Consider the following 25,403-nt stretch of genomic DNA (forward strand, 5'->3'; position numbering starts at 1 on the left):
TCATGCAAATGCAGGAGGAACTAATTCTTTCTAAACTTGATGAATTCTTTGATCAGATAAGAATACTGGTAGAAGCCTACTCTTTCCCCCAAATCATTCCCAAAGGAAAAGACCCCGAAGAAAAACAAAACAAAACAAAAGCTCTTATTTTGAGGGAGTGTTTCTGACCGAAAAGGTATTTTAAAATTCTACTTAAAATTGCACATGATCAGGTCAGGGAAAGCAGTACAGATTTTATGCCTGGGACAATGCAATCTAACCTGCACTCTACCCTACTCCACACAGGGCAGCACTTGTGGAAACAAACAAACAAAAACCTCATTAAAATGGAGACAAGAGGCCACAAGGGATAGCTTTCACGCCCAGTGTCCATAGCAGAGCCCAACAGCAAGAAGAAAGACTTGCTCTTCTTGACCAGCAAGGAGCTCAGCCAATGAAAGACTGTCACAACCTAGCCAATGGAAAGCCACTACACATGAAACTCTTGATTCCTCCAATGGACTCTGTTTACAATAGTCCTCCAAACTTCCTCTTCCCTTCTATAATAATGGTTCTCTTCCTCTTGCTGCTGGGGATTTGCACACAGCTTGCCATGGTTGCAGATACAGAATTGCAATTCTTTGCTGATCCCAAATAAACCCATTTTTCCTGGAGAAAGAACTGGCAGTCTATTTGTTTGAATTCAACACACTAAATAGAAAAACAAACTGTAAAATAAAAGTTTATAAGAGGGAGGAGGTAGTTATTTACTAGGTTGCCATAAACAAGCTCCCTTGGTCGTCTTTTTTAAGACATGGAATAAATCAAAACTCACATATTTCAAACTACGCTAATAATAGTAATTACAAACAACATTCACTCAGTATTTATATGTACCGGATACTTTCTAAAAAGTACTTTACATAAATTAAATGACCTAATGCTGTTAAATTAATTAAACAGAGGCCATTAGACTGACGTGGCTCTGATGCTATTGTGCCTACTTAAGCAAACAGAAATCTAAGCCTGTTAATGCCTCAAAGTTATGAACTCAAAACACTAAGGACAACCAATCAACAAACAGCCAATCAGGCTCTAAGCTATAGCCAATAAAATAATTTCCTTTCATTGCTGCCATACTTTCTCTATGTGTTTCCCCTGATTCCTGTCGGTGGAGTGTGCCTAACCACTTCCAGTTTGGTGCTGCCCAATTCAAATTGATTTTTGCTCAAAGAAACTCTTAAAAATTTTAATACACCTCCACTTACTTTTTGTCAACACTAATGACAGCCAAGAAGGACAGGTAATTATTTACCTCATTTCATGATGAGGAAACTGAGGTACAGAGATAAACAGTTCTCCTAAGGTCACATGGCAAATAAGAGATGGATTAAAATGTTTGTTCGGGACTGTAACTAGAGTCAGCCCTCTTAACCCCTACATCTTTGGGTGCTTTTCATTAAGGCAGAATCAAGTCATCGTCAACTCTTGATGCGGTTTTCAACTTCTCTTCCTTCTCCACAAAGTTATCGCTGTCTTTCTAAGAAATAGCCCACAGAAAGGATCTTGCTATGCCTACTCCCAGGGAGGATTCCAGATGTGGTACCTGCTTCAACTTTTGTCCCAATAATTTCTCTACATCCTTGATGACAGCTTTAGCCATAATAAAAAAGTACTACACTTTAAGTAATTTTCTAATTATTTAATATCAAAATAAATATTTTATGTCTGTATGGTTTAGTTTTAAGAGAAGGGCTAATAAGAATGAATTTCTTTTTTTTATGGAAGATCAACTCTTTACTAAGACGCCTCACAGATTTTGAATAGTAAGGTTTTAGTTACCTTAAATCTCAGAAGTTAAGATCAATCTGGTAAAGTGAAATAGAATTTAGGGATACATGTATTTATTTTTATACACGACAAACATTTTAAGGATAGACTACAAATTTTATGTTGTTTCTTCAAGAAATGTTGAACATGAATGTTTAATAAATTATATTTTCTCAGTTACTTTAATTACCTTCAAAGATACCTATAGGAAGCATCAAACTGTTCTGTCTTGTGTGTAATCTGTGCATATTTAAATTCTTTGATTTAGAAGATTACTACAATGCAAATAATCAAGTTGATTAGATACTTATTAAGAATATTGTACTAAATATGCCACATATCACATATTTTATTCACATGTACTTGATACTTCTTGATGGTTTCACCTAATAAGACTTAATTTGAGAGAAAACAGGAATATCCTTCTGACCAAAAGGATCTATACCATCAGCAACCCTTTATGAAAATTCTAGTTTTTAAAATTTCAATAATATACATTTTAATATAAAACACTAATGAAGTCCCTTAAATGACATATTTAAAACAAACTCTTAAAAACTAAAGAATTATATTCTTTCAGAGCTAGTAGGAAAACATGTTTATGCTATTGCCATGAAACAGAGTTACTTTAGCTGGTCTACAGAAAAAATTATCAGGATTAGCTTTCAATTATGTGAGTTTTAAATTAATCTTGTAGGAAATGCATCCTTGTAACTTTTCAATATGACTTTTACACCAGTAAAAAGTAGATCCATTCTCTGACTTACAGATCCTCCTTAAAAACTTACTGCTTTTACACAAATAAGAAAATACATATAAAAATATAAACATATTCTTTTTTTTTAAGGATTGGCACCTGAGCTAACATCTGCTGCCAATCTTCTTTTTCTTTTCCCTTCTTCTTCTCCCTGAAGCCACCCCCTTCCCCCCAGTACATAGTTGTATATTCTAGATGTAGGTCCTTCTGGTTGTGCTGTGTGGTACGCCACTTCAGTATGCCCTGATGAGTGGTGCCATGTCCACACCCAGGATCTGAACTGGCAAAACATGGGGCCACCAAAGCAGAGTGCACAAACTTAACCACTCAGCCTCGGGGTCAGCCCCATAAACATATTTTTAACAGTTATTAACACCATAGCTAATCCCCAACCATTTATCAAGATGAGGAAAAAGATAAACTTCTTTTCTGAAAGGAGTGGTTGAATATATGCAAATAATTAAAGTTCCATGAAATAACTGCTAAAATAGAGACTTTATGGGATGCTATAAAAAACAGCTCAAAGGAGTATCATATAGGTTTAAGCAAGACAAGGATAGTTTCATGGAGAACAGACAAAGGAAAATGGAAAGCAAAAAGAGACAGTTCCAGAGAACAGATATACCTAGTTAAGGGTTTCTGAAACACTAGAAGCATGATAGACTTGGTTAGATTGCTATGAGGAGAAGGAAGAGAGAACACAGCATAAACCAGTAGGATGGAAGAGAGAGGGCACCAAAAAAGGAACTTGACCTAACTCTTAAAGGTGCCTCATACCTGTTCTGGTACCTAATATACTATGACTCAAACAATGCCATTACTCCACACTGCCTTTGGTAGTAGAGCACGCGTGCTGGTTCCATCCATATTCATTAGCGCTTCTCTAATCCCATTTCCCTGTTCCTTTCATTTTTCCCTATATCCACCTTAACAGCCGATTCACAGCCTTGACTTACAAACAAGTATTCTTCCAGCTACCCACATCCTTCAAAAAAAGTTAAAGGTTGGGGCCAGCCTGGTGGTGCAGCAAAGGGCGCACCTTCCGCTTTGGTGGCCCTCGGTTCGTCAGTTCGGATCCCAGGTGGGGACATGGCACCACTTAGTACGCCATGCTGTGGTAGGCATCCCACATATACAGTAGAGGAAGATGGGCACGGACGTTAGCTCAGGGCCAGTCTTCCTCAGGAAAAAGAGGACTATTGGCAGTAGTTAGCTCAGGGCTAATCTTCCTCAAAAAAAAAAAAAAAGTGAAAGGTAAACTGAATGTAGGGATTAAATATATTAAATTTCTCATTAGGCTGAGTTTTTTGGTACTCTGGGCATGTGAAATACTACTTGTTTTCATGACATGCAACAACATATGTAATGTGAATGTACGGTTATGTACACAGGCAAAAGAGAGGGAACTCTCCGTGTGTGCATTTTATTAACAATAATGACTTCAGTACAGGACATTTCCTGGGAATTAATGATCAGTTGGGGTTAATGGCCCTTGGCTATGTATTGAGATATCTACTCCTCCAACTGGTCATTAATTGCTAAGACATGCCCTGTGCCTCCAACTCTATAAGTTAAGAAGATTGATGTTTCAGTTTTCAATGCACAGTAGTCATACTGTTCCTTGTAGTCCAGCTCATTAATATTGTTAAATAAGTTAAAAATCAAAGCACTGCCTTCCTTGCTACTATGACATCCTGATAAGTGTCTACACGTGCTGAAACATATGCTAAGGGTAAGGGACAAAATAAAACAAAACATCCTGAACCTGCTGGAACCTTTCTTTTTAACTTCAAATCTTTTTCTACTATAAAATAGTCACTCTCTATAATCTACTGCTCCTGATTCTTTGTTTTTCTCCCCAAGAATCCTTTGAATTGAAGTTAATCTTTTAATTGAGATAATTTATGGGTTAAATGTATTGCCAACAACCTCTCCAGTAATCCATTGATATTTTGCAATCTTCCAGTGCATGTTTGTGTGCAGATGTGTGTGTTTTGTGTATGCAGATGTGTGTGTGTCCTGCATCTGGGAGGAATTATAGAGAGAAGGAGGTGTGATTTAACCTACAGTGGGTGGATTTAGTGAACTGCATAGGTTATACTACATGCTACTGTCTGTAACAAGCTCGACCTGGAGCCAATTAACTGCACATAATCCATTCCAGATGTTCCTTGGGACACACAGCGCTCTCGGGGATCCCTGGATGTGGAGCCAATAGGGAGTATTCTCATTATGAGAGATTTTTACACACTGTTCCACTAAATCAGAGATCCAAACGCATAATCTAACAATCAAGAAGGTCTTGTGTCATTTCCCAAAGGAATACAAAGGTCCAGAACTTATTAGACGGATAATAACTCGTCAAAAATATTATTTGAGGAGCAAAGAATATAAAATCTTCTATGTGAACTTCATTGATTTGCCTTACTTATTTATATCCATTTGTTCCAAAAGTCATTAAGGAAAGATAATACATAATTATGATGAAAAAGTAGATGGTATGCATATGACAAGAATTAAAATACACACTAAGTCTTCACACATGAAAATCTTGAACATTTAGATTTAGGATTCTCCCTCAGATGTGTGTGTGCATGTCCATGTGTGTCTGTGTGTCTGTGTGTGTGGGTAGGTTAGAGAAGAGAGGAAAAGAATCTTTAATTTTTTTAATTTATTGTCTTTTTTCTGTTTTTTGAGGAAGATTAGCCCTGAGCTAACTACTGCCAATCCTCCTCTTTTTGCTGAGGAAGACTGGCCCTGAGCTAACATCCATGCCCATCATCCTCTACTTTATATGTGGGATACCTACCACAGCATGGCTTTTGCCAAGTGGTGCCAAGTCCGAACCCGGGATCCGAACTGGTGAACCCCGGGCCGCCAAGAAAGTGGAACGTGTGAAGTTAACCACTGCGCCTCTGAGCTGGCCCCAATTTTTTTAATTTATAAAGAGCTATTTGCTCTTCATATCTTTATGGTACACATAAGGTCACTAGAGAATTTCTCTCTCTCGCTCTCTCTCTTTTTTTTCCTGGTGAGGAAGATTGGTCCTGAGCTAACATCTGTTGTCAACTTTCCTTTTTTTATCCTCACCAAAGCCCCAGTACATAGTTGTATATCCTATCTGTAAGTCATTCTAGTTGTTCTATGTGGGATGCTACCACAGCATGGCCTGGTGAGCAGTGCTAGGTCTGAGCCCAGTATCAGAACAGGTGAACCCTGGAACACCAAAGCAGAGTCCATGGACTTAACCACTCAGCCATGGGGCCAGCCCCAAGAACTTTTTAATCTCAGGAGACACGAGGACCTATGACCACCCTCAAATTTAATGAAATTAATTTTATTAAAAAATATAAACTCACTTTAGCCTAATTGTAGCTCATATTTTTGAGTTGTTTGATTAGATAGTTTTCCCTTAGGGTACACAAGACTGATCAATTATTAGTAACAGTACTTCATAACATGGATATAGACAAAAAACAAATATAAACAGAAGAAACTTGAGAGTCAAAAAGACAATATAGCAAAAAAAGAGAAGCTTTATGTTTGCAGAGGGCTATCTTATATTCCATTGAGCAAGTGCATTGATATCAAATCAGGACGCAAGTGGTAAGTATGAAGATCCACCAGAATGGAATTTGAAATGCTAAAATTTTAAGATACATTTATTTTATCTTATCCTTTCTAAATTTTCTAATATACATAATATCCTACTACTTTGGGACATTCACGGGTATGCAATCACTTCTTAAGTGTACAGTACTATTATCAATGAACAGAATTAACAAGGCAGCAACTTTTGGCTGAAAAATTTTAACTGTTCATTAATGGACTTCACTGCCTTCATATGTCATGAATTCTTCATCAATTGATATATTCCCATAGAATCTGGAAGACCAGCTGAGTTTTCAGAGCTCATGAAGAAGAGACTTATATTTAATTAAATGTTAATCTACTTCCTAAAATCCTTATGGTAATAGCCAGTGTTATTTCACTACATGCCAAGTTAAATGCAAATATCATCAGTAATCAGTTGTAAAGTTGAGCTAAACTCTTTGGCAGAAAAGATAAATTACAGTAGTTACATTTTTATTTTGCAATGGTTTAAACACAATGTTTACGTTTCTAAAACACACTGAAAGTATATTCTTATATAAATATCTGCCCAACAAAGCACTACTGTTACATGGTACTTGGGTTTGCCTTACAGCCTTGTACTTATAGCCAGACCACATTCTTCAGGATCTTACCCCTAATGAATCCAGCTCAACAAAAATTATAAAGTAGTGAGATTTCAGAACAGACATGTAGAATTTGTTAGATTTAATACTGTGGGTTGCATTTTTTCCCAAACTTAACAGTAACAACAAAACAATGCTGATGTTGTAAAGAGGTCCTAAAGAAATCAAATACAAAGTGCTCAAATAATTAACACATCTACAAAAAATAATAAAACACCACTGTAAATGACCTCATTGCAATTATCTTCCTTATCCTAAATCTTTATCAATTTGCTACTCAAATCAGAGCACTGACAGTTATCACTTTGCATGGTCAGAGAAAGAACAAACAGCATAATCATAGTTGGTCTCTTTAAATTTGACTAGTCCACCATACAAAGATTTAAGACTTTCCTTTTCAAATTCTCACACTCCAGAGGGCATTTTAATCCATGCACCTTTTCATGACCAAGATAATCTTCTCACTCTTTGGAATTCTGATAGGCTTTTTGAGACTTATAGAATATTTGCAGATATTCTATGGAAATTATAGAAAATTTGTCAAATTTTAATGTCTGCCTTTTATATCCAAAAATACAAATGTATACTATTTAAACTGATTGTTTTTTAAAACTTAACACCCTCTACCTCAAATATTCTGATATGTGCACCCTACATTTAAAAAAATTGGGGGCGGGCTTTTTTTTTCATAAATAGAATATTGAATAAAGCAGAGTAGGAATTACCACAATTAAGAAGGCAAATCAGAGCCAGCCCTGATGGCCTAGTGGTTAAAGTTCAGCACTCTCACCACTTCAGCAGCCTGGGTTTGTTTCCAGGTCGCAGAACCACACTACCCACCTGTCAGTTGCCATGCTTTGGTGGCAGCTCACATAAAAGAACTAGAAGGACTTACGACTAGGATATACAACTATGCACTGAGGACTTTGGGGAGCAAAGAAAAAAAAGGCAAATCAGTTATATTATCTTGAAATAATAAAATAATAATTAACCATGTGTTTATTATTAAGAGTTTCTTCTCTGTAACTTATTTTATTGCTTTTATCTCTTAGGAATATTGAGTAATTGGATAAGTGAGTGATATTTTGGTAAATATCCAAAAATTTTAACTTTCTTTCCTGAAATACACATTTAGTTATTAATTTAGACATTGAGTTACATGTCCAATAAAGATTTTCCCAGACTTTATAATATTCATCTAATATTTTTGCTAATATGGGCAATAAATGGATTTGAATCTTCAAAACATTGACTCTTCAATGATAATGGATGAAATATTCCATATACAGGATAATTTAGTGGCCTCTGTGCACTTGGAAATTTGTTTTTCAAAGAAACATAGGTATTTTATTATATTTAAAAGTATTATATGGTGCTTGCTTCAGCAGCACTTACCGTAATGTTAGACTATAGCAAGTACAGGAAGCACTTACAGTAAGCAATGCAAAGATACACAAAGAGAAGGAGCACGGCACAACATAACGGCAGGCCAACGTGTAAAGTTACGAATTTCTTTTTATTTCTTGACTTGTGTGGTGGTCCTGTTTTGTACAATTTTCACATGTATATTTTCCAATGAAAAACACTTACTGAAAAAATTAGTATGTTAACAGAAGGAAAGGTAAAAAGATTTTTTATTAATTAGTGCATACTGTTTAGGACATGAAACAATTTATCACATCCTCAAAAACAATACACAGAGGTTATTAGTTGCCAATTTGTAAAAATAACAACCTATTATACAAAACCACTTATGTATAGGAAATAGTATTAAGTTCCTATCTAAATTATAGTTCCTATATCTAAATTACAACATGGGTTCACATCATTAGAATCTTAAGGCTGTAACTACTGGAAACTAGTAAATAACCATGAACTAACTAAATTATGTTTTTAAGACGTGATATAGCTAAAACAATTGTAAAGATTCTCTGTAAAACTCCTGACACTTCTAAATGAACAGACTAAGAAATCCAATCAAATCTACTAGAAACCCCAATATTTAACAGCTAACTTCTTAATCTAAAAAAGAGCATATAGCAGGAAAAATGTGACCTTGAACTTCATATTCACATAAATTCTTCAGGAATTCATGTACTTTTGAGATCAAAACACTTAAGTTACATGCCTCCTATCTAATCTTTTCTTTTAAAGGAAAAAGATGTGCTAAACACATTAACACTAGTTGTTTCTTTCTCCACTATTTAAAGACCTTAGGGAAATAAACATTTCTAGCAACATGAGACATTCGATCTGCAAAAGAAGAAGAGTTAAATGATTGACTTCATAACATAACACTAACTGAGAACAAAAGTAGACAGTGTGTAAAAGGAACTTGATGTCATATGTGAAATTTAGGAACCCAGGCTTCATATCAGATTTGAATTTCATTATATTTGACCCAACTTGGTGACTAACTAATAATGAAATAAATAAAACAATTTTAATGTAATTAAATGTAAATGTAATTAATGTCATTTTATTTATTTTTAGCATATTGAATTTAACAACTGATGACTATGCAAACAACAAGGCAGCTTTTTCAACATATAAAAAATGTGTCCAGGGGCCAGGCCGGTAGCATAGTGGTTAAGTTTGTGCGCTCTGCTTTGGCCCCCCCAGGGTTTGGATCCCGGCACAGACCTACCCACTGCTCATCAAACCATGCTGTGGTGGCATCCCACATACAAAATAGAGAAAGATTGGCACAAATGTTAGTTCAGTGACAAAAAAAAAAAGAAAATTTGTCCAGCACTTAGTACAAGTAAGTTCTTTAATGATTATTGTTTATATTTCTAGTGATGAGGATATATGTTAACAGATTTCATCTTGGTTTAAAATGCTTCATATGCAATTGTTCCAATCCATTTGTATTCTTTTTTTTTTTTTTTTTGCACTCAACAGTTTTCATCTTGGTAGATGAGGAAACTGAGGCAAAGAGAAGGTACATCACTTGCCAAAGTCCCTCAGCTAGGATTAAACGCAAGGCCATGTGACCATATACATAGAGCTCATTCTGCAATGCAGATAAGGTGAGTCCCATGGGGGATGGGGGCGGTGAGGAGCCTGCCCTAGGGCCCATATTGTATAGAGGATGTCATTAGAGATGGAGAAGTGGCTGTGACCTTGGGCACAGCCCCCGGTCTCTCTCCAGCACCACCCAATAGAACATTTTCCATGAGGGCAATGCTCTGTATTTTCTTGTCAAATATGGTAACTATGAGCCACATGTGGCAACTGAACACTTAAAAGGTATGCAACCCATAAACTGGATTTTAAATTTTATTAAACTTTGAATGAGTTTAGCTTTTTTTTTCATCTCTTGCTGATGTGCAGGCCCAACGGCTAGTCTACGCAACCTAGAGTAGTAAAAGTAGTAATTACTAGGTAATGATAGTAACCTTAATTCTGAGACACAAATGCAAGCACAGTACAGAATAGGGGAGAATTTCTTTTCTTTTTTTCCTGCTAAGAAAATCTAGGCATTAATTGAAAGAATTAATAAGGCACAATTTACCTGTTCTATATTTCTAACTGCAAAACTAAAACAGACTAATCTTAAAAATTTCCATTTTTTTTCCCTTAAACTTATTTGAGTATGATGGTGACAAAGGTACTCTTTCATATATCTTTTTATTTCCATGGCATTGGAAATTAATGTTTACAAGCTAAACAGAACTAATTCTTGGTTATATAAGAACTATTGTTACTTTCACTTTTTATATTTCTAATTGTGTTTTTCTTAGGTGAATAGTACAAAATGAGTTTGTATATGCTCATTGTAGGGACTGCTAGTCCAGAAAAGAGTTTGGTCTCTGGAAGACAGTTATCCATAGTAAAGCTTTGTGAATTTTGCCACAGATAATCTACCAACTACTACCAGAAATTCAAGAGTTCCCAAGACCCTGACTGACCCAGTCAATATTCTCACATTTGGTTCAGTTCTGCTATTATAACACTAAAAATAATTTTAAAAATAAAGTTACAACTTTTATAAATAGACTGATACTATAATTTTCATTTTTGTACCCTTATATGACTGCATTGTTAAATTTCTTCTACCTACATTTCTAAATGTCCCCAGTTATATCTCCTGTAACTCCTCCAGGACATGTTAAAAGGAGAGTAGCACAGTGATTAAGCACTCAAGCACAAACCCCAGGTCTGCCACTCGCCTCCCGTTTACAGATGGGAAAGTTACTTAACCTCACTGTGTCTCACTTATCACATTTAAAAGAGTAGATAACAAGAGTACTTAATTTATTTGTTATAAGGATTAAAAAACCATAATATAAAGCACTACACCATGCCCAGTACACAGTAAGTGATCAAAGAGTATTAGCCATTTTAAATCTAATGTATTCAATTTGTCTAAATTTTAATTCTTTTTAAGTATAAAAGCAAATAATAGTTTTAAAGACATTTAATAATGACCTGAACGCCTACAGTTTACAAGGATTGTAAAACAAAGAGATCTCAGGAAATTATTATATAGCCTCCAAGAATATGAAGACAATAATTATAGGATATCATCAAAACAAACAAATGAACATGCAAGCAAATAAACAAACTCCATTTCTATGGTTTAAGAGGGGGAAATCAACGATGGTTTGAATTTTTTTATGAAGGGTAAAATACAATTTTATCTGGAGTGCTTCCAATGCTACTCATTTATAGTAAATGAAGTAATTTTTCAAGAAAGGGAAAACAACTAATACCCAATAAAATAATAACTTCATATAAAACCATAAAATAAAAAATAGAATAAACATTGGTGAATATGTAAAATACTTGGCTTTAAGATTTTCACCTGTATTAAAAAGAGTAAAAACATTAAGCTTCTCTTGGTGTCTTTTCCAGAAAGGATACTAGTTTCAAAGGAGGAAAATAGGGAATTTAAATAACCGTGTAGGCCACGTGGGATTGAAGCATTCCACATACTCATTGTTATATTCAAAGTATAACAATAACATGTCTATAATTCATTATATCCTTTGTACTGGATCTTAATGCTTATATATTTTTTAATTTTTATGCAGCTATCCATCCTATTTAATCAGTGTACTATTTTCCATTCCTACCACTCACCTTCATTTTTAAAATGGTTATAAAGATCTTTGACAAACTCTTACTAATGTTTTTCATTTTCTTTAAACAAATTACTCTGCCTAATTATGCCACTTAAAAAGTTTACATAGTTCATATTTTATAAGTTGCTGACATCTTTTGACATGTGCACATTCTTATTTTAAATAATTAATTAAAATGATTTTCCTGCATGAAAAAACAATCACATTTAAAAACAGTTATATTTTATACAAGATCTACTTTTTTACAAGTATTTTCACTTACCTTAAAATTAGTTTATTATAAAGTATATTTTGAAATTCATAGCAGCTTACAAAACATGGTTGGTCTAACTTCATTATTAACACCTTATGATTATACATCATAACATAGCAAAAACTTGATATATAACAGGGGCTCAAAAAGAATTTTTAGTTTATTGTCTATAATAACGCAGTAAGCAGGCAAGCAATATCTCCTGACTGAAAGCAGAGCAAATTAGATATGTGAATATTCAGCTAGGTTTAGTAAATTAAAAAGAAAGACAAAACTTTCAATTACATCTTAAACCTTTCCAGATCTGTAAACATGCCAAGTATTATTTATAACAGTTTTCAAAAATTGCTACATTAATAGCATACCACAGATTTGAGGTTGTCTCTCCCACAGATTCAAAGAGTTTCTGTACCTCTTAGAACATCTAAATATATCTGCTAACCCTAAGATGCAACATTAAAGCACATATTAAAAAAGTTCCTTCCATATTCAATAATTATTCAAATACATATTTGCATAAACATTCAATGCTTCTATAACATGAGCTTCACTGTCCTCAAAATGCATATTTCAATTCATGTTAATTAGAGATGGATAAAACTAAAAATAAATATGACAATGCATTATGAAATACCAAATAGCATTATTGCAAAACGATCAAACATTATTTTGTAATTAATATGTTTTAAACTGTCTTTATATATACCTTCACATGAAGATACCATATTTTAAAGTATAACACTTTCTTTCAGGAGCACTATCAAATATGCTGGATATGCAATGTGGAAGCACAGTGTGGACCTTGTTAAAGAGCTCATGGGTGAAGCTGAATTAATCCCTTTACCTACATTCTCTTAATGCATATAAGAGAGTAAGTCTTCAACTCACATATTTGAATTTTAAGAGTAACTTGCAATTGCTCAGTGCATGAGCAATATGCCTATGTAAAGATTGGATTGAGGTGCCGTTTTACAAGATGAGACTGATAAAGTACCAGAAATTTCAACTTCCTTATCAGGCAGCCCCATATTTTTAAACACCGTTCTGGTCTTCCTTATGTAAACATATTTTGCCTTTTTTAATGATTGCTCTGTTAAAGCCGTATACTGGATATGTGGCTGTCTAATTTCCCCTTCCACACTCATTGCCATCTTTATCTGGTGCTTTATCTACTAGCATCAGTTTCTTTTCTCTTTTTCTTTTTTATTGAGATAAAATTGATATATAACATTGTATCAATTTAAATATCAGTTTCTGAGCTGTGTTTAATCCTATCATTATATCCTTGGCTATATCTGAAAAACTGAATTTAAATGGCCACCCCAAGTCTTTTTGCCTCAGAAAGGATAAGCAGGGGATTCCTGAATTGAGCATACTGCTATAGATGGACATTTCCTCATTTTTACTTTTTACGTATTTCTCTCTTAGGGAAAATGTCATACTACCTTCTACTACATGACCTCCGAAGATACAAAAGTGAAACTAGCACTGTAGTCTGGATTTTATAATACAGAATTCACCTAAGATAATCTCACAAAATCCTCAATAATGAAACTCATTTATTTTTACTACGTGTTATAGAAACTGAGAGAAAATTCTTGAATCTCCCAGGGGTAACACAGCCTAAGAGCTCAGGCCGTGGTTTATGGTTTGAGCTGTAATCCCTGTTTTGCTACTTATCAGATTTACACCTTGGAAGAATTCACTTAATTTCTCTAAGTCCAGTTTCCTCATCTATAAAACAGGATTATCAGTTCTTACTAAATATGGTTGTTTCAAGAATACAATGACAACGCATGGAAAGCACTAAGCACTTCGGCACATAGCTAGACTCAAAAACTGTTAGCTTAAAGTTCTTCCATTTTTGCATGGACTGTGATAGCAACTATTTTTCCAAAGACAGTAAGTGGATAAAAAACTTAAAAGGAAACCTGGAAAATCTCATGTTCTCCTATCATGCTTGCAAATATGTTTGTGTAATTTGGCATTAAAGTTCCCAATCTTCATTCCACAATGTAAATTTTTCAGTGCACAATTAGATAAAATCCCTATGACAATAACAATAACACACTTTTAAACATCCAATTTGTTGAGCTATATGCACTGCCAAAATGAAATCCTAGACAAAAGAATACACTCAATTGCTTTATTGGATATGGAAATTGCTAGACAATAAAAATAAAGGCAGAGTGACAAATAAATGTTTTTCTTTTAGAATATTCAATTTGGGGTTACTAAATGTGTTTGAAGAAAAGGTCTATGGAGAAGGTCTTTGAACAGAGATTAATATTTAGAAACAGTTTTGACAGCAAGTCAACCTAAAGTTACCTCTAAAAGCTTATTTGAATATTACAAGAGCCAAAAGAGTTTATACACATAAAAAACTTTAGTTTCAATTATAACTGCTGTACTTTTTCAGAGTATTCAAAACATTGAATTGCTATAGTGCTATAAAATCACAGTTTAAAAAATCTTTCCAAATGATATTTAGGCCATTCCCTACATCTCACAAAATTTGCATTTGTACCTTCCAGAACAAGTGTAATCTCCATCTACAGACACATATACTTCTTTTAAGCCACTTGAAGGCAGAGACATGAATCACATTCACCACTCTATCCCCAACGTCTAGCACAGTGCCTGGCACAGAATAAGAGATGAGCATATATCAGTCAAATAAATGAAAGAAACAGTCAATCTCCCCCTCTTTCCTTTACCAGCCCCCTTCTATGATGTACGGTGATGAAGCAGCTGAAATCTCTAAACCTCTTCCCTGTGTGTGATATCATGAAGACCTGAAAACCTTGCATAGCCTCAAGAGTACCAGAAACATACGAGAACTTTTGGACCAATCCAGAATGACCCATGGCTGCTACAAAGATTCACACCCAAAGAAAAACAGGAGGAATGACTGAGTGAGTCAGGGAGACTCTTGGTATTTCTGGGTATCTTTTTTCAGGAGTTTTCAGAATCTCATTTCTCTCTAACATCATTTGACAATGTTACAGGAAACCTCTATGTAGAGAGGGGTGATGAGATAATGAAGACTGAAATTTGGAGTTTTACCATTTTCTGGACAAGAATTTCTTTGAAATTTAGGAAATAATGGCAACTTTGTTATGTTATTCAATGTGAAATAATATACATTAAAATCCATATGCACACAGTATGTGTAAAATAATATAAATCAAAATCCCTATCCACATAGTATGTGTAAAACAAACATTAACTGTTATGATGGTGATTTTTTATTACAGATTAGGATGGTCCCATTCCCCAAGTGGGTGTGGTCTGCCAATGTATCCTATTGGTACCACGATTTGGAAGTAAGCAAATGCTCATTAGCAACTTCAGAAATTCTGTTATGTTTTACCCCCTCATATTCCCACGATCTCAGTGGAGAAACTTTAATAATAAAAAAATGATATTTTAATGTAATTCTTTCTTTACTATCACCTTTAGCCTTGTTCTTTCTCTTTCTGTCACTTGTGTTTTATACAGAAGACAAAAGATAAAATTGACCATAAGCAGAAATTAAGCACATATTTAAGAATTAGCCATTAAGTATTCATCCTGTCTTTACAATTCCCACATTCCTAGAACATTCACAGTACAAAACCTGTCCTAAGTAAATGTGCATCCCAATTCAAAGGGGATAGGAGAGCAGTGTCTAAGTGGTAAAATACACAAGCCACTTACAGAAAACAATAGAGAGAGAGATGTAAAGGTTATTGCTGTCTTGAGGAAGAAAGAATGTGAAGTTCAATTGTAATAGTGCACGCATGCATCTTTTGGAATGTCGAAGAACAGCAAATAATTCTTGATTATAAAACAATGAGAAAAGGATATCTTCCTATCCTTGGCACTTCAAAGTCAGTTTTCCTGACATCTCTTTAATAAAACTCTTGTATTGCATTACTCTAGTAAAATTACGAGTTCTCTTTTTAAAAGTTACCTTACGTACTTTTTACTTATTCATACAAAAAGGGCTGCCTGCCAGGAACTGTGACAACCATCAGTATTAAGAATCATGAAACTTTGATTTTTCAAATATTTCATTTGATTCATTTAAAAAAACATAAATATCATCTATCTAGCACAAATTTGTATATTCATATATTTTAGGAAAAATTATTAAAATCTATAAATGGTATTTCAAGATTATTTATGTTTAGAGCAATCAAATTATACAATTGTCTATAATGTTTTTTTTTTACTTCAAATAGTATAAAAAAGATATAATCATTATCATCAGAAGGCAAATATGCCTTATTGCTGCTAAAAATGAATTTCTCTCAACCGGGAAAAGATATTTTCACTATTTTGCTATTTAAAGATTTCTGTTACACAACTTGAACTATTAAAATATAACTTTTTAAACATATGCCAGCTTCTCCAGTTACTATTTTATTAAGGATGCAGAGAACATGAACAGGGATGAACCGTGTTGTAGCAGATAGAACACTGAGTTATAAGTCTGAACTGAAGTCCTGGGCTTTGCCTCATACAGGACATCTTATCTTCAGGAATTTAATCAACCCCACAGAGTGTTAGAGTTCCTTTACGTAAATATAGCATGTTGATATGTCATCAACTTAACAGGGATATTATGTAGTTCCAGCAAAGTAAAGTGCATATAAATATCTTTAAAATGATTAACAGACAACATACAGAAACCTATCTCTTGAAAGCAATTCACTTTTTCAATTTACTTCAATTTTGCTCTCTCAAGGATCAATGTTCTTGGATCTTGTCTAGTGCAGTCAGATAGCAGAAACTCTGCTTTTTGATCTAATTCTAATTTTCAGATTCTAATTTGTCTTTATCAAATAGAGAAGTAATATGTATATATATAATATGTATGTGTGTACATATATATATACCTACCAGAGGGAAAGGCAAAGGAATTTCCGTTCTTTAAGTGTAAAACAAGATTGTTATCTGTATCAGTGACGTCATTTAATAACGTACATATTATTTTATCCTTACAATTAATTTTTTCTACTCTATTTTCAAGGCCATTCATGGAGCCATTAGTTGTTATGACTGTATGCCTGGGTTACTATAATTAGTATTCTGGACTCTGCCTGTAGACTCCAATCCTGGGAGTGCCTGGTGTTTCCAGATTATTTTCTTTAAGTGTTTGTTTTCATAACGCCATCCCTAATTTAAAATATAAACTCCTTAGCTTGGCATGCCAATTCCTTCTTTACATAAATTACTTTCTCTCTCTTTTCTTCAATGTGCACTCCCTGTTCGAGGTAAGATGGTCAACGAACACCTGTCATCCAAGTCATGTTCATTTCCTTCTCCCTGTGCATGATATCCGGCCCTTCTAGATCAAATCTCATCCAAAAAGAATTTATGGATAAATTCCAAGTCAAAACATTCACTCTCTATCAGGATCATTACAGCACATTTTTCTCCACCACATTAACTTACAGTCAAATTATCTTGTATATGGCCTGAATTATATGCACCACTTAACTCTCTAAAATATTGGGAGATGCTTAAACACAGAACACGTATTTTTTTTTAAATCTACATCAAATAGCCTACAGAAGCTGAGTATGCTCAGAGTATAAGCCTAACAAATGTTCACTAGATAGATAAGAAATCAACCAATTATAAAGGGAAAATATAATAAAAACATCTGCTCTTCTGACTTCTTAAACACTAATGAATTTGGGGGATACGAAGTTCTATAAATTTTCTAAGAGAAATAAATGTTATTCTTTGATAACCTGGAAGTCACATGTAAATTTGTGATAGAGAATCTGACAAAATTGACTATTATTATAAGAAATTTGAGAGATAGGTTATCCTTTATGAATAAAAGAAAATATTGAGCTGTAGATGAGGAAACACATACTGTTTCCCAGACACCTGTGTGTAGTTGAACCATTCTTTACTTTAGTTCTGACAGTATCCATTTCTATAAGATGTTTAGCCATAAATAGGATGATTTCATTTTAAAACAAATTCTCATTTTAAATTGCTTTTTCAAAAATCTTCCAATGGGTTTATAATTCAGTGTAAAAAAATCACATTTCAGACAAGATATCCAAAGTTGTGGTTATGATTTACATATATACTCACAAAAGAACTGTGATTTTTAGTAAAGTATGGTTTGAAAATCTATAATGAAATTATAATGAAGATAAAAATTTGCTTTTAACATTACAAATGTGTTTTCCTTGAAAAAAATATCTGTTTAAAAAATTTCTATCTTATCATGGGAACTGGCATATGAGCGTGGCAGGAAATACTGTCTCCCAGTATCAACACCCCTACTTCAAGTTAGGGGTATGAACACTCTTTCTTCACGTTAGGAATAGATATAGATCAGCTGAATGTGAACAGGTACGTGGCAGAAGCTACATTTCCCATCCTCTCTCTCACAGCTAGTGGGACAGGGTCAATAAATTCTCACTAATTCAAAGTGATGTGTATAACACACTTGACACTTCTTTAAAATAAATTGCTTGCCTCTGTTCCCTTTCATTCCCTACTCAAACAGGCAGAACGAAGAAAAAGTGCTTGTCAGCCAGCTCTGTGACACTGCAGCTGAGGGCAACATTTTGAGGGACTCAGGGTAACAAGACAGAAAGAATCTGAGGATAAGAATTAGCAGATTAGATTCTCTTTAATCTTTGTAAAATTTCAGCTTTCTCAGTCAAATGTATTTCAGCAGTTCTCAATCAATGGTCAACTATGTTTTTGTCTTACTTCTGCTATTCTTTCTTTATTTTTGCTATGGAATTTCACAGGCATGTTCTCTTAACAGCAACTAGAAAAATAGTGCTACTGCTTAAGTTCTAGCTAATAAACTGTTAATGAAGGTGGATCAAAAGTCTAATAATAATCAACTTGAAACTGATTAGAAGTTAAAAAAGAATGGGCAAATATAAAACATGACTTCAAGTCATGGCTGACAGGAGATGTATGTTTTATCCGTAAACATGATAAATGCAGTCTAACTCTACCCAGTGACGAGAAAAGTACATCATGGAATTATTTTATGAGTTAACCTGGGATAACTCTACTTATCTTCATAAAAATATAGGATACATTATCAGCAAACAGATAATCTAAAAATTGTGTTTTATAAACAGTTGTCATAAGTTTGGATGCATAGCTAACTAAAGTATCTGCTCTATGAGCCAAAGGTCTGAAACATGGGCCAAGTCATATGTTTTGCTGGAAGGAGGAGAGGGAGGGAGGGAGGGATACGGGGAGGGACAAAGGAAGAAAGGAAAAAAAGAAAGGAAGGAAGGAAAGAAACAGGAAAAAAAGAGGGGAGGTAGGTAGATAGAGAGGGAAGGAGAGACAGAAAGAAAGAATATTTTCTATGATGATAATGCTGATGGTTTTAAGTTCATTCAACTATTACTTATAGAGCACTTACAATGTGATGGAGACTCTTCTAGGTGTTGAGAACAAAGCATAGACACAAACAGATAAGTTCTTCCCCTAGTGGAATTTACTTTCTATTAAGTATATATATACAGGGAGGTAGATAATAGTCAAAACACATATCACACAGATCATGACAAGTGCTACAGAAAAAAAGAATATGAAAAAGAAAAGGATAAAGAATGCCCCTGGTTTGGATTTGCAATTTTAAAGATGATGCTTACAGAAGACCTCAATGCAAAGCTAAATTGGAGCAAAGATCTGGAGAAAGTCAAAATTCAGTGAATGAAACTTAGCTGCGGAGGTGACAAAAAAGTGATGGTCAGGCTCTGCATGTGTTCGGAGGATAGAGCTAACACCATCAACTGAGAGACTAGATAGAGGGTATGAGAGGATGCTCAAGAGGATGTCTGGGGGAAGATCAAGCTTTGGCTTGTGGATATGTTAAATTTGCCTACTGGACATCCATCTGGCCACACTGAAAAGACAGCTGGATTAAAGTAAGAAGGCAAGCGTAGTAGTCAGGGATAGAAGTGTACCTTTGGTAGTCATCAGTGTGTAGATGGAATTTACGAAGTGAGATTATCAAGGGCAGGAATGCAAGTAAAGGAAAGAACAGGTGCAGACACCAATCTCGGGCAGCCTGCGGTGTTCAAAGGCCAGGGAGATGAGGCAGAATCAGCAACCAAGACTGGGAAAAAGCTGCTAGTGAGGGAGGAGGAAAACCAGAAGTGGGTGGGGCTCTGAATTCATGTGAGATCTTTAGAGGAAGATGAACTGATCTAGAAAGCCACTGTGCTAAATGTTCCTCATATGTCAAAAACTGATATCTGAGAATTGACTATTGGATATAAATGGTACTAAGAGTTATGCAGTACATAAAAATATCAACTGCTATCTATTTTATATGTTTTTAATAATGAAAATACCATTTTCCATCAGCAAATGCTTTAAGTTTAAGGCTTATAGTAAGCTGAAATCAATGTAACAAGAAACATTTCTTTCTTTCTCACAAAGAGGTACAGATGAAAACTGTTTTTCAGTAATAATTCTTTTAACTACGTTGTGAAAACATTTCTAAGAAAGTGAATTAATATTATTTATTATGCCTTATTTAATCAACTTAAGATGCTATTATAATAGACATTATTATGTTAGGTCTCACTAAGAAAAAATGTTGCCAAACTAAGACACACACTTGGATGTAAGATGCATCCTGCTTTCAGAGACATTAAAATAGAAAAAAATACTCATCTTAGAATTCATGAAATACTATAGAATTATCTCCCTTTTGTGGCTAGACTAAGATATACATTCTATTTTTTTATCAAAAAATATGACAAATGATAAACACTATAATTTATAGTACTTTTGCAGAATAAGCACTTATTAACATAACAATAACAACAAACACACTGAATCACTACCTCTTTCCTTTCGAGGTGAAGGTCAAAACTGTAGAGTTAGCTATCAGCATAGCAGAAAAAGTAAGAACTGTCAAAACAGTTAAAATTACATAAATTTGTTGTATGCTGTAATTAATTATAGAGCAGTTAACATATTACTATAGACTATTATTGTCATATAATTTCTAAATGTATATGAAAAATATTTACTAACATATTAGTAAAGTTTATAAGAGATGATTTAAAAGAGATGATAGCATTTTTAAAATATAACACTTGTTAACATAAGGAGAAAACTATTCTATTTTACCTGATTTAAAATAATTGAACCACTATTGTGGATGACTATTAATTGAGTTATTCATTCAAGAGAATATTTGTTGAGCACCTTCTAAGTGTCAAGCACCTTTCCAGGTGCTGCAGACACTGAGTGAACACAGAAGGAAGACCTTCTATTCAAGCAGCTTATATTTTAGAAGAAGGAACAGAAAGCAAACACAAAGGAAATTATATAATGTGTCAGAATGTGCTAAGTGCTGTGGAGAAAAATGGAAGTGATAAAAAGGTGAGATGCAGAAGTTGCCATCTGAATAGGACAACTTAAGTGACATTAAGTAGGCTTACTGTGAACATTTGAACCATTTCTACTTTTTTCAGAGTTAACTGCCTTCAAAGAAATGACTTAAATCTCATGTGGAGCTTTGTACTTTCTGCACATATAGGGTTAGAACAGAGTTTTGTTTCCTTAAGTGTAACTAGGAGAATGACTTTCTTTCTAAAGTGAAAAGAAATAGCCTCTGATCTCTTTTTCACCTGGCACTGCTCCTCTCTAGATATGCCAGGTGGGATCGTAAAAATGTCTAAAAGTATTTTCATGAAATGGTTACAAACCAGAATACCTCAGTTGACATGAAAATTCAAAAGACAAATGTAAAAGAAGTTTTTGCAGAACATAGCAAAAAGCTGTTTCTTTTTGAAATCCAAATTAGAGTGAAAATATAATCAGCCTACTCATATTCGATCAGCCTTGAGATGAGTAATAAGTGAATACCTGGATTCATAATTCTTATAAGAGTTATATGTTCTCTGAACATGAGAACTAATTAAATTAAATGGCATTATCTAATGCTATATACTATATAGAATGCAACAGTAAATTCATAGCACCACCGGAAATGAACTAAAGTGCTTAAGATTACCGTTCTTGAATTTTTAGAGGGAGCTATTTGGTCATCCAAGAGAAGTCAGCTTCACATCAAGCTTTCATTTGTAATTTCAATATGATTTTCTATAATGCATACTGATTTATTAAATAATACTTTGCATTTTCTCCTCTTCCTCAAATATGGAAAACTTTTTAGTATAGCAGAGAGAAAATACACAGTATTAAAATCATGTAAGTTAAGATCTGGTTTAAGTTCTGCCAATAAATCAGTATGACTGTTGGCAAATTACTCTATTCTTTGTGAATTGCAGGTTCCACATCTTTAAGTGAAGAGACTAGTGAAGATGGTCTTTAAGGTGTTTTACTGTTGTAATGTGTGCAAGATCACTTACATTAAAAAACAAAACAAGGGGCTGGCCCGGTGGCCAAGTGGTTGAGTTCATGTGCTCTACTTCAGCGGCCCAGAGTTTCGCCAGCTTGGATCCTGGGCGTGGATCTAGAACTGCTCATCAAGCCATGCTGAGGCGGCATCCCACACGGAGGAACTAGAAGAACCTACAACTAGGATATACAACTACGTACTGGGGGGCTTTCAGGAGAAAAAAACAAAAAGAGGAAGATTGGCAACAGATGTTAGCTCAGGGCCAATCTTCTTCACACACACACAAAAAAGCTGAGACATTCTTCATCATAGTCACTTCAAACATCAGCACACAATTTGGTCCAACCCGTTCAGCAGAGTTCTTATTTCCCGACTCTGTCATATATCATTTATTCTGTATAATCTATAGTCTACAACTTGAAGGACACAAACACATTATTAACAGTTTCAGATTACCACAGTCCTTATTAAGAGCCAAATCTATTTAATTCAAGTTTCAAGAAGTTTTCCTGTGGGAATGGCCTAATGCCAAATGAATGAATGCATAACATGACTAGGGATGAGAGTGAAAGGAATTTGATAAACTCTTCTATTTAGAGCAATGTTCTTGGTTTTTTAAATGGGAAAATTCAAAATGCATTTGGAATTCTCAAAAGAAAAAAATCATCTGCTTTAATCTATTTCTTATCACAGAGAAAGAGACTTGATATTTCTTAGCAAACTCTGAGTGTTTTCTTTGTACCAACTAGTTTAGTATCAATAAAAACAAATTTCATATCATTAAAACAACCTATGGGATTCTACACCACAAAATAAAGATATTACCCACTGCACTAACTAAAGTCTAGATGTGCTTTATATTCTCTCACAATACTGACTAAAGTCTAAGGGTTCTTTCTGTTCTTTCACAATATATAGTATCTCAACATCAAGGTAAATTTTACTGCTGGCTAATTATTTTATTAATAGATTCTAATTATTACAAAAGTAGTATGGTTGCACTCTGCCCAGTTACAACACAGGTAAGCAAAAAGAAAATTAAAACATCATATTGCTATTCATACTCCACTCAGACTTTTTCACTCTTCAAATTTTGCTTATCTTTTTTCTGCATATATGTAAATGTTTTATCAGAATAAGATTATATCAAATATTCCATTTTGTAACCTATTTATAATTACCTCCATTGTGCCTGTCAATAAATTTTCATTTTATATAATATCTAGTGCATATTAAAATTTTCAAGATTGTCCCCAAACTGTTCTTCACAGCTGATTTATCCAACTTAGGATCCAATTCAGTGTGAAACACTGTACCTAGCTGTTGAGTCTCTATCATTTTTAATCTAGCACAAAAATTATCACCCCCTTTTTGTTTCATCACATTAACTTGTTGATGAGATATAGGTTCAAGCTATCCTTTAAAAATGCTTTAACCTCTTCATAAACTTCAATGCCATCAAGAGTTAATAAGTTACTTGAAAACTATGTTTTAACTAACCGCATAATATGGTTATTTCTCAAAACTTTTGTCGGAATCCAGAGAAAAGTAATCATTGTGCTATCAGGGATTCTTTGCTAATTTACAAAGATTGAGTGTTCTCTTGATCTTTCTGCACTGCAGAAGGACATGATGTATGCCTCCCTGGCAGAGGAGCACTGCCCTTCATGAATAAGCAGGAAGGTATTCTAAGACGAAGTCTTAGCTATTACTTAAATGTATCTTCTGGATGTTCTCTATAAAGCAAACCCTCCCCTCCATGTATTCTTCCACCTATTAGAGTGAAATCTAAATAAGGGGGTATTCCTGTTGGGCTGAGTAGTACCAGTTTATTTAGTATTAATGTTTATTTAGTATCTAATAATGTTTTCTATTGAGAGAAGCTGGGCTCTGTTTTCTCAAGGTTTTTTGCCAAGTCTCATAAACCTGGGAAAAGGCAGTCAGCATAACCCCTACTAAGAACCAAAGTGGCCACACACAGAATAAACCAGGGCCTATTTTATAAAATCATGACTAAGAGATCTTATTGGGGTAAATTTGAATTTCTCAGTAGTAATTTATGATGTGTGCCATGCACTTTGCACTCAAAGAAAGAAAATAGGAAAAGAGAAAAAAATGTGTTTAAACAGATATTTAATACATTAATGTACTATGTAAATTTTTTTAAGGTATGCTTTTTTGGTGAGGAAGATTGGCCCTGTGCTAACATCTGTTGCCAATCTTCCTCTTTTCTTTTTTTGTCCTTTTTCTCCCCAAAGCCTCAGTGCATAGTTAAAAGTCCTTCTAGCTCTTCTATGTGGGATGCTGCCACAACATAGGTTGATGAGTGGTTTGTAGGTCCACATCCAGGATCTGAACCAGTGAACCCCAGGCCACTGAAGCAGAGCACCTGAACTTAACCCACTACACCAATGGTCCACCTCCGCGTACTATGTAAACTTAAAAGACACTCCCTCTGCCCCCCCAAAAAAAAGAGAGAAAAAGAAAAACAATGTGTTTTTGTGAATTATATAGAAGTTGGCAATCCATTTTAGTTGGTTTGGGTGTATAAGAATTTCTAGGGGCCATCCCAGTGCTGTAGTGGTTAGGTTCACACACTCAGCTTCCACAGCCTGGAGTTTGTGGGTTCAAGTCCTGGGCATGGACCTACTCACTGCTCATTAAGTCACACTGTGGTGGCATCCCACATAAAATAGAGGAAGATTGGCACAGATGTTAGCTCATCAACAATCTTCCTCACCAAAAATAAAAAAAGAATTTCTAAGCAATGATATATCAACATCACTAAAAAGACAATTTGCTGGGTGTTTCTCCCTCAATTTTTACATTATTAAATTAGATACTTAAGCCTTGAAGAGTCATTTCTTTACCAAGATAACAGAGTTTT

The 25,403-nt window shown here is 34.3% G+C and overlaps 1 protein-coding gene across 2 annotated transcripts in view; it reads right to left on the reverse strand.

Annotated features, from left to right (window-relative positions):
* Nucleotides 1-25,403, reverse strand: part of SEMA3D (semaphorin 3D) — a 185,292-nt gene that overhangs the window by 121,068 nt on the left and 38,821 nt on the right. The gene's annotated exons all lie outside the window — the stretch shown is intronic.

The sequence above is a fragment of the Equus asinus genome, chromosome 1 (genome assembly GCF_041296235.1).
Source record: "Equus asinus isolate D_3611 breed Donkey chromosome 1, EquAss-T2T_v2, whole genome shotgun sequence".
Taxonomy (NCBI): Eukaryota; Metazoa; Chordata; class Mammalia; order Perissodactyla; family Equidae; genus Equus; species Equus asinus.